Below are 10,939 nucleotides of genomic sequence, written 5' to 3' on the forward strand. Positions count from 1 at the left end.
AACTTTTACTGGTTTGTACCTTTACTGGTTAATATTTGCTTCAGAGAGAATGGTTTAATGCGTTCTGAAATTTACTCAGCAGCATTGTATTTGTTCTGTGTTAGTAGATATTTAGAATACAACTTTAGACATGGAATTTGATAGTGAGATAGAGAGATAAGAGTTCTAATAAAAGAGAAGAGTTTTTTTGTGTTTTTTTTCAAGTGAAGCAGTTAACTTTTACCAAATAAGATTAATTGTAAATATTTAATAAGTTATCCCACTGTTTATCATATTGGCTTTAAGATCATCTGAACTAGCTAATATTAAATAACGCTTTTTTTTTCCTGCAGTACCTTCAAATTTTTGGCATTTTGCTGTACATAGTAGCCTAAAGTAATTAATCTTTGGGATGTAAGATCACACATTTGATATCTGTACAAATATTGCTGTGTACTTTTTCTAGGTTCAGAAACAGAAGAGAGAAAGAGAAGCTTAAATACATCTAGGGAATTTGGGCCCAATTCCCATATAAATTAGCGAGCTTAAAGTACCTCAGCTAAAATATAAAATGAAAAATAAAATGGCAATGTCTTCCTGGTATCCGATCTCACTTTAATAGAGTACTCAAATATCTTCTGTCCATAAAACCATCATGGTTCATAGTGGTTATGATGATAATTTGTCCTCCTGCAGTATTTTAAATGTACAATTCACTTGAAAAAAATTCAGAAATACCTCCACCAATTAACATTGTTTTTCTTTCGTGTTATCATGTGCTTCTTTTGCTGCTAGCTCCCATCTAACTTCTCCTGAATCGCTGGTGATCCAGTACAGCTGCACTGCTGTCACTATAGCCCAGACACTGAGTGTGTTAATACCTACATCCTGTTATCTGTACCTAGTAACAAATTAGCTGTGCATGTATATGAGCAATCCAATTCTATTGTTGTCATTTTCATATTGTTCTCTAAAGTGAGCATTGACTTAGTAGCCAATGCGATGACAAATGAAACAGCTGTGGGCAATATCTAGACATTAGTTCCACAGACATACACACACACAAAAGGAAAAAAAAAAAGAAAGAATGGGAAAAAAAAAAAGAAGTATTTATGCTTGTAGTAATTTTTTTAATAGTGTCAGGTTAATGTCTTTCAAGTTTTAGAAGATATATGGGAACATTCAGTAATTCAGTTCATGGATTTATACTAATAGACTAACAGCAGAAGGAGACTGGATGTTTCTAGCAGTACTTCATACTCTACTGTTGAGCTGATATTGCAAAATTACAGTTTGCTGGCAGAAAGCTAAAAATAGTTTGGATTCCTTAGAGGAATAGAAGATCACCTACAGTGTACTGACAGAAAAGGTTGGAAAGGTTGAGTTCTTTGATCATGGGGAAGAAGGAGATTAAAAATCCTCCTGCACTGCAAATATTTTTCTAGGAAGAGAGAAACACACCTATAATATTGAGGCATGAAGAGCTTTTCTTCATTTGGATGTTATATTAGTTTAACATAGATTACACTCTGAAGGTAAAAAGTCCATCAGACTAAAAATTATATCAGCATAATCTGTCCTTGTAAAATGCACACAAACAAAATGAGAAATCACTGCATGTTCACATTATTCTTAACTGAAGTCTTTGCTATAGAGGGACACTGATAGCTTGACTATTTTAGTTCTTGGCTCTGCTGAGGAGATATCTTCCAGTGGGTTCATGCATAGCACTGTGGTTGGAGCTCATTGTGGACTAGTAGGACCATTGGTTTCATGCTGCCAGGTTCAAAACCTGTTAGGGCCACTCTGGGTTTCTGGGTAGGAACTCTGACTACTAAATGTTTAGGTTCTTCCTTCTTTATTCACTATTCGCCAACCCTTTTGAATAGCAAAATTGTCAATATGAATGTAGAATGTTTGCAATACAGGACCTAATTAGGTTCACTTTTTTACTTCCCCTGTGCCTCACCAGTTCTGTGATGTGAGATCATGTTAGAGCCCACTCAATGGGTCAGACCACCTCACAGAGAAATGGAGGTTATCTGTTGAAGCGGAGAAGAAGTGTCTCTTTTAGGCATGCTAATTTGCCTTTTGGTATCATTTAATTTTCTTCCACTGACTATACAGGGACTTTTGCCCTTTACATAGGCTGTCTGAATCCTAGGAGAAGCCTGTTTGACTGCTTGAAACTAAATGTGTCCTTCAATTAAAAAAAAAAACAACTCACCAGATGCAAATCTGTAAGAAGACTTAGAGGAGAAAACCAACAGCTGACTTCACCTTTTCTGGAAACTGTGCTGGTTTGAGCTAACTTCAGTGATATTGTCAGTATTTTGGAAGACAGGAAGCATCATCACGGAGGAGCTTTTTCTTTACCATTTTGAAGGCATGAAAGATAGATATCTCCATGTATATTTGATTTATGATTCATACAAGGCCAAGGCTTTGTTGCACAAATACATCTCTTCAGCTTATCAGAAAGAAAATCAAGAGGTGATATGGTTATTTCTTGCAGGTATCTCAATAGAAAGGCTTTGGAATCTAGTGAGGTAAAGTTTAATGAAAGTTAACAATAGCACATTTGCTCTGAAACCATGCAAATGAGAAACAGAAGACAAATTTTTAGCTATCAAGATTTGGAAAAAAGTACTGAGATAAAGTATGCTTTTTTTTACTTCTTGAAGTCTTACATGCATCTTGCTGGAAGATTTATGAGACAAACAGAAGTTTAGTTCAATATTACTCTGTGGCCTCAGCGGCCTTGAAGATACTAATTTGTGAACTAGGCAATGAAAGTCTTTGGCTTGTAAAGGGTAGAGGAACTGATGACATGGTCCTGCCTCTTCTGTTCCTGCAGGCCACAGGCTGATGAAACCACCTCTATTAGGTTGCTGCAGAGTTTGTTGTTGTAGTACTGCTCAAGAAATTCACTGTAAACCAGAGTAGGCTTGAGACCTGGAAATAAGTCATGAGCACAGAGGATGGAGAGTGTCACCAAGCAAGCTATAGGTGTGACATTTTAAAGCTGCTGGCTGACTGCAGAGTGGTATGCAGGCATATACATGAAAGATATCAGGAGGCAGGAGACATATATCAGAGACAGCAGCTGACATATCAGGTCTGGGACAGCTTCTACCAGGAGAAGAAAACAGATTGCCATTCCAGGCAGAGCCTGGAGTCTCTTCTCTCCTTGCCTATAGAGATTTTTCATTCTTGTATTTATACAATCCAAATAATCTATTTCCAAGATTGGTCCTTTTACTGTATATTACTTCTGGTCTTAATGTCCTGAAGCACAGTCTATTTTCTGTTATCTCACTGTAAAAATGGCATAAACCTATTTGATTTGCATCAGTATTTTGAACTCAGAAGAGCAGAGTAACTTCAGATTCATCACTATGTAACTGGGAATGATATTAGGTGTTAAATTTAATACAACCCTTCCCTGCACAGAAGAGAGAGGGCCAAATTCTCTGCTGATGTTAACTGACAGGGCTCAGTTGGAAATAAAAGAGATTGTGATCTGAATTTCAGAATACTTAAAAACTACCTAGAGAGAACAACTGAGTAGGAGGATATATTGTTTTTCACTTTATTCCATGACTTCAGCACAACTACTTTTCTCAGCATGAGCCCAAGTCATCGAAGTGTTTCACTGCAGAGTCATTCACTACAGCCTTTCTCTGCTGTCCTGCTGAGGACGTTAGTGTGATGCCATGAACTCTCTTGCTCTTGCAGTTACAGCTTCTAAACAGGTTTGTGTCCCCTGGAAATCAGAAAATATTTGTCCTTGTGATGTAACCCCTGTGACAAATTGTGCTCTACCAAAAATAATCTGCTTGTTGTTACTTTCCTGAAATGCTCTCCAAAGGATATGATGTTATCAATAAATGTTACGCTGACTATCTAGGGTTCAGGCAAAGGGTTCAAGGATGCTTTGGTGTTTGAAAGTGAAAAGTAGGGGGTAATTATGATTTAGTAAAAAGTTACAAGTTAAGAAGTGATAATAGTTGATGTAGTATGTAATATTGTAGTAAACAATAGGAAAATAGGTAACATTGCAAACAAAAGTGAAGTGGGGAAGTGCTTCAGAAACAGGAATGGGCAAGAAGCTCTCCTTTCTTTTAGAAAGAGACAAAGAAAAAAGCAGAGAGAAACAATAATTGTTCTTCCCAGAGTAACGATGCAGTAAAGTAAATCAAGCTGTCTCTAAATGAGGTGCTCTATCTGACTGTCATTCAGGGTGTCAGGAAGAAGTGTAGGTGTTCCAATACTCCGTGGAGCTCTTCTAGAAAGGAAAGCAGCCCTGGCAAAGCTCCCTACTTCCACAGTTGTATTATTTCTGCACATAGTGCTACTAAATAGGCTAGATTTTCTTGCACAAAGCAGGTAATTTCTACTTCCCTTCCAAAAGGTCACCCATGAGGTTCAAACTGTTCATCCTCCTGAACATGGTTTGAGTATATTAAATGTTTCATGTAATCAGAAAGCCAGTTTTGATTTGGAGCCAAATTTTATGGATAGTCATGCACTAAGTTAACTATCTCAATTCTTCTCAGCAGTGTGAACTGCATTCCTCCTCTGTTCTGACTCCAAGGAATACTTCTGTTTTTTTCCCCCCTTTTTCGTTTTTATCTAAAACTTGTACAGTTCATACTCTGTGTCTGGTCTGTCTTGCAAATTGTTGACAACTCAAGTTTCAACACAATTAGAAATGTTTATCTCATTAGGAGGACTGGGAAAGTGGTGCAATAAAATAAAATTAAATTACCACAGTATCTTGGGTATTAGTGACAATTTAGGAAAATGATAGGAACAAGAATAGCTGAGGAAGTTTTACAGCTCCCCAATGCCTAACACTGTAGCAAGTATTCAAAACAACTGTTATTTCTTTTTGATGTTTCCTTTTCATAACATTTTTTTGGCACCAGATTTCTCCAAACCAAGTATTAACGTTCCTTCTTTTTATGCTTGTGAAGTCCTCAAGAGTCCTTGTGTGTTCTAATATCTGGATGCTATTTATGAGGCATCTGTTTTCAAAGCTGAGGGCACCTGTTACTAAATTCACTCCATATGAATTATATGATGCTCGATTCCACTCAAGTTTCTGGAAGGAGCTTGTATCAAAATGGTGCCAAAGGCCCCAGGATGGGGCTGCAGACTCTGGGATCAAATGCTAACCAGTTGGAAAGATCTTGGTAACATATGCAGGTGGCGATTTCCTAGCAGGCTTCAAAGGTCTGTGCTGTATATATGCATTTCACCAGAAAAGAAATACACCCTTGGGAGACAATGAAGAAACACATGGAGACCAGTGCAGCTGAACCACTGCAGAAAGGAGGCTTCCAAACCAGCAATATCAATGATGAATCTTGGTATTAATTTTCTAGATTGCTGATGTTGGATGTCTGTATACATTCTCTGGTTCATAGTTCTAAACAAGTTTCACTAGTGTTTAGTGCAAGAAGGTGAGTCATGGGGGGTTATAAAAGTGATCCAGTCTTGGACTGCCTTGAGGCCACATCTAGGCAAAGACTACCCATGGAGAGATGTCTGTGCTAAAATATCGAAAGGCAAAAGAAAAAATAGCAAGACCTCAGACCACTGTAAATATATGTGTATGCACATCGATCACACAAGTATTTCTCCTACTTTTCTTTATATGTAGGTGACATGGATTGAGTTGAACCTGCTGCTGTTATTCACACCATGCTGCAGTCATGCCAGCTTCAAAAATGAAAGTGCTAACTGAGGCAAAGTATTATGGGGCTTGAAGTTCAGATTGCAACATGGGAGGCTTCGTGTTCTGTTTGTTGATTCTGGGTTCCAGCTTTTTGGGTGTTGGTCTTTTCTGCTGGGATGGCAGTGGGACAAGGAGGGATGGGGGAGTGATTTTCTGGCTTGGGCTTTTGTCTCAGTTGCTTCTGCTTGCTGCTGCTTTGCGCCGTGCTAAGGCAATCATATGTTTTTGTACCATGTTTATCTGACGTTTGATCACTAAACTCTGTTCTTCTTGCCCTTTTTTTTTTTTTTTTTTTAATCTTGATCCCAAGTTTTTGTGTGTTACTTTTCCCTCACTTCTGTGTTGGGAAAATAGCCAGGTTAACCCACTGGGTCAGTTTGACCCATTTTGTTCTGATTCGGACCATAACGATAGGCCCACACATCACATCCAGTTATGGGAGACTCATTGTTTCTTGTGATATCATAATCTAGAGGCCAAATGATCACTCAGGATCTCTTAGTATATATTATACAGTTCAATCCCTCTAAGTGCTGAAAATTGACTGTAATCTGCCTACACATATCTCACCTGATTGGCTGCATATCAGGCATGTCTGTGGTTATTCATTTGTACTGTTGTTGCTTAGCACCATGCTAATATCCATTAAAATTTACAAAAGCTAAGGGCTCTGCTTAGTGTAATAGAATACTCTCCAGTATAATAGAATATGCAGCCACTTAAATAGTCAGAATGATACACAAAGGAAATGTCCCAAAATAAAAGGAGTGCTGAAGCTTTTATTAATGTTTCTTCTGGATTCTCTAATGTGTTGTCCATTTGGTTAAGTAAGCCAAGTGCTTGCTGCCTGCTTTCAAGATGTCCTTGGAAATAAGAGATGATCTCATTGTTTTTTCCTGTTGAAGTAGACAAACTTTACAAACAGCAGATATTTGCTTCCTGTACTTTTGTTTGGAGATGATCCATAAAAGGAAGGACCAATATTTAAGTGGATTTCCAGAGGCAAACCAGCTGGGACACTGTAATGAGCTGCACTTTCCATTTGTGTATCTGAAATAGTAGTCAAATCACCTAGCAGTTTCCTTCCTAAATTCACCATGTTTATTTTCCTGAGCTTTTTGGAGCCTTTCCTCTTTTTGAGACCATAAGTCTGTTCTTCCTCTGTCCACTCATCATTGTCTATTAGTTATAGAGGCCTGACTCTCTGTTGGATGATGGTAATGGTTTTGCATATAAATATGCAAATATAACACAAAAAAAATTAGTAGCATGTAGTTAACATGTTGCTTTTTCAAAGCCTCACCTGTTCCTTCAAAGGAAATTGAGGGGGTTTTCTCAATTGAGGGCTTGTTTTTCTGTTTCCTCCCTATTGCTGTATTCTTTCTGAAACCTTGGGAATCGGTCTCTCCATGTTTCTGTTGTTTTGTTGTTCCCCAGCTAGCAACTACCATTTGCAATGATCTCATATTTTAATTGTTTCAACTAGTATAGTAGGCTTCTCCAAACTGAGCACCTGATCCTGCATGTCAAATCCCACCCCCCACCTTTTTTTTTTTTTTTTCCAAAGAGCTGCCATCAATTCTACTGATCCTGAATCACATGTAAGAAAAGGATCCTCACTTTTTTTCTAGATCCTCATGCTGTGTTCACTAGCAGTGATTTCCATGTACTTGCAATGCTTAAATATTACTTCTTTGGAAGTCTGTGTACTTTGTCCTTTTCCTTGTTTTAACTAAACTTGTTTGCAACATGCTTCTGCATCATGATATATTAAAGATCCTGACAAAGTCTGTGCAAGTCACATCCACTCCCTTGCACTTCCAAATATCACAGTATCACAGTGTATCAGAGGCTGAAGGGGACATCAGGAGATCATTGGGTTCAACCCCCCTGCCAAAGAACTTAGGGTGGTCTTCACAGGAATGCATCCAGATGAGTTTTCAAAGTCTCCAGAGAAGGAGACTCCACAATCCACTGGGGCAGCCTGCTCCAGTGCTCTGTCACCCTCACTGTAAAGAATTTTCTCCTCATGTTGAGGTGAAATCATCTATGTTCTAGTTTGAACCCATTGTTCCTTGTCTTATCACTGTGAACCACCGAAAAATGCCTGGCCCCCTTCACTTGATACCCACCCCTCAGATATTTATACACATTTATGAGATTCTCTCTCAGTCTTCTCTTCTCAAGACTAAATAGCCCCAGGGACCTCAGTCTCTCTTCATAGGGGAGATGCTCAAGTCCATTAATTGCCATCATGGCTCTCCGTTGGATTTTCTCCAGCAGTTCTCTGTCTTTCATCCACTGGGGAGCCCAAAATTGGACACAGTATTCCAGGTGTATGCTTCAAAGCAATGCATTACATTATTTTCAAGTAATGTGTTCTTAAAGATCCTTGATTGATAAATGCCTTAAGCTGAAGTTAGCAGCTCAGGTTTCTTCTTAGAGAAAAGTTAGTCACAAGAACTGACTACTTTGTCTTCTGTGATCCAGTTCAGAAAGTTGAAATTGTTTCATTATCCAGCTGGGTCTCACCCCTTTGCTGAGATTTAGCATAAAGGGAAGGGGCTTGAGCCCTTAATACAGCCTCAAGGTCTGAAAGGGCTGTGGTTTATTCCCGTTAGGTCAGCAAAGAAAAGGGGGACAAGACATCACAATAACTTGGACATAACTTCTAGTTCTGTCTGTGGATTGTCTAGGGTATGTCAGCTTCAAGGTTTCTGCTGAGATCCTTTTTCCAAGTTTGAATACGTGCAATGTGGATATACCAATCATGGTGATTCCTTTTACAACTAAGGGAAAGCAGTAGGTGTTTTGAAACACGTAATTTAGCCTGTGACAAATTGCAGCTGAGAATTTCCTATTTCTGTCCACTCTCCATGACAGGAGTCTGGACTATATACTTTAGATACAGATACTAAACCTGAAGACTTTACAAATTAAGTGGTGTCCATTTCACCTGTGACAGGATTCGCCATCTTTGTCTATATTGCTTATTGCTTTTTTGTCAAGAAATATACTGATATACACTAAACCTACATTACATGTTGCAGTAGGCATTCTGAACATTGTCTGAAAATGTAATCTAGGATTCACAAGTATATATATGCAAATATACTAGTCACAATAAAACCAGTGACTGGCATACTACAATAAAAAAGGGATTTTGCTGGATTAGGTGTCTAGACTTTGGTTCTTTATTCTGCTCCATTTTTTTCTAATATATTTGAACTAGAGTTCTGTTTTAATTTTTTTCTCCCTCAAGCAGCACGTTTCCATAATCCATGAATAACAAGACAGGAGGAATTTGGCATATCTGGGCAAACACTTTGTACATCCAGGAAGAAGGAAATGACTGGGTTCAACATTGGTGGGACAATACTAGGAAGCAATTTATGTTCTTTAATAGGAAGATGTGTGTTTCTCAGGCCCCAGGAAAAATTAGATGATGCTTTGTGCACTTTGTATCAGACTAGCAGCAAAGTGATGAAGCAGGAGAAATTAGGTCTGGTAGATTTGAAGGTAGGCATTGTGGAACATTGAACAGTCAAATTTCATAAGTGTGACATTTTCCTGCTCCTGCTTTCTGTCCTCAGTTGCAAAAAAAGGTGTGGTAGTGCAGAAGGGATAGACAGGGACATAGTGAGACAGCAAAATAAAATTGAGGAAGGGAGGCTGATATAATGAAACTTATGTTCAATAGGTATCAATTGAGGGAAAAGTAGTGATGCAGTGATTCAATCTTCAAACAGAATATTTTGCATGTAATTCTGCAGGCCCATAAACCAAACCTTTTAACTTCTTTGTTAACAATCTGCCAGATGCAACAGAAATCATGTTCGCTAAATCTGTAAGATTGTAACTGAAGAAGGACTTACAAAGATACTGGGAAAGAAGGCAAGAATTCAAAATAGTTCTGTTGTGTTGTTGATATGGCTGGGAAAAATCTGGGATGACATAAAATTAGAAATTGTGAGACAAACAGAAGATAGAGAATAGGTAGCAGCTCTTCAGACAGTTGAAGAGTTGTAACACTTGAACAAATCTTGTCATGTTCATGATGTCATATGAAAAATAAACATATAAGCAGAACTATCACCTGTAAAATACAAAAAGTTATCTGAGCATTGACAAGACTTTAGATGAGCTACCATGCATAGCTTTCTACACTACCCTGCAGAAAAAATGTGAAGAAATTTAAGAGTTCAGAAGAGACTGAGTGAACGATCAATAAAAGAAATAATTTTCCCCAGCTGCAGCTGCCAGTTTGAAGGTTTAAAAAAAATCCTAAACACTCAGTTCTCAGACTCAGTAGTATCAAAGGAATTAATTAGTTCCACTTGGTTAATTAATTTGTTTTGATGGACTTTGACATTGTAAGGCAGATTGGCATATTAGATTAGATTCCCTGGATATGCATTAAGTAATATTAATGACAATAACACAAATCTTGTGTTTCTTTTTAAGTACTTGTAAAGAGTATGTGAAAGCCCTAATTTAGAAGTGGGCATTTCTCTCAAGGGTGTATCTTTGTTTGTTCTGAGGTTTGGAGTTTGAAACTGGGAACTCTCAAAAACTGTTCAAAATGTCTAAATATCTCTGAGAGATGAGGCAGATAGTATTAGCATTTGTTTTGAAGAATATCTCCATGTCAGCAGGAGCTCCAGGCTCTCTATTTGTACTAAAAAGAAAATACAGTGCAACCAAATTAGAAAGATGGAAAAAAATTTGTGGGAAGAAGCCCGATTATCTTAGACCTTGGTTTTTAAGAGCGTCAGAATATTTTCCTGCCCTTTTTTCATCTGTTGCTAACTTCTCTCTGACTCATTGTGCACTATATAATACCTTACAAATTAGTATTACTATTATTGTTGTTGTTATTATTGCTTTTATTAGTAGTATTATTATTTCACAGAATCACAGAACCAACCATGTTGGAAAAGACCTCAGAGATCATCAAGTCCAACCTATTACCTAATACCTAACACCTTCTGACAACTAAACCATGGCTCCAAATGCTGCATCTAATCTTTTCTTGAACACCTCCAGGGACAGTGACTCCACCGCCTCCCTGGGCACAACATTCCACTGGCCAATTACTCTTTCTGTGAAGAAATTTCTCCTCACCTTGAATCTAAACTTCCCCTGGCGCAGCTTGAGACTGTGTCCTGTTGTTCTGCCACTGGTTGCCTGGGAGAAGAGACCAACCCCCACCTGTCT

This window comes from Indicator indicator, chromosome 5, assembly GCF_027791375.1.
Source record: "Indicator indicator isolate 239-I01 chromosome 5, UM_Iind_1.1, whole genome shotgun sequence".
NCBI lineage: Eukaryota > Metazoa > Chordata > Aves > Piciformes > Indicatoridae > Indicator > Indicator indicator.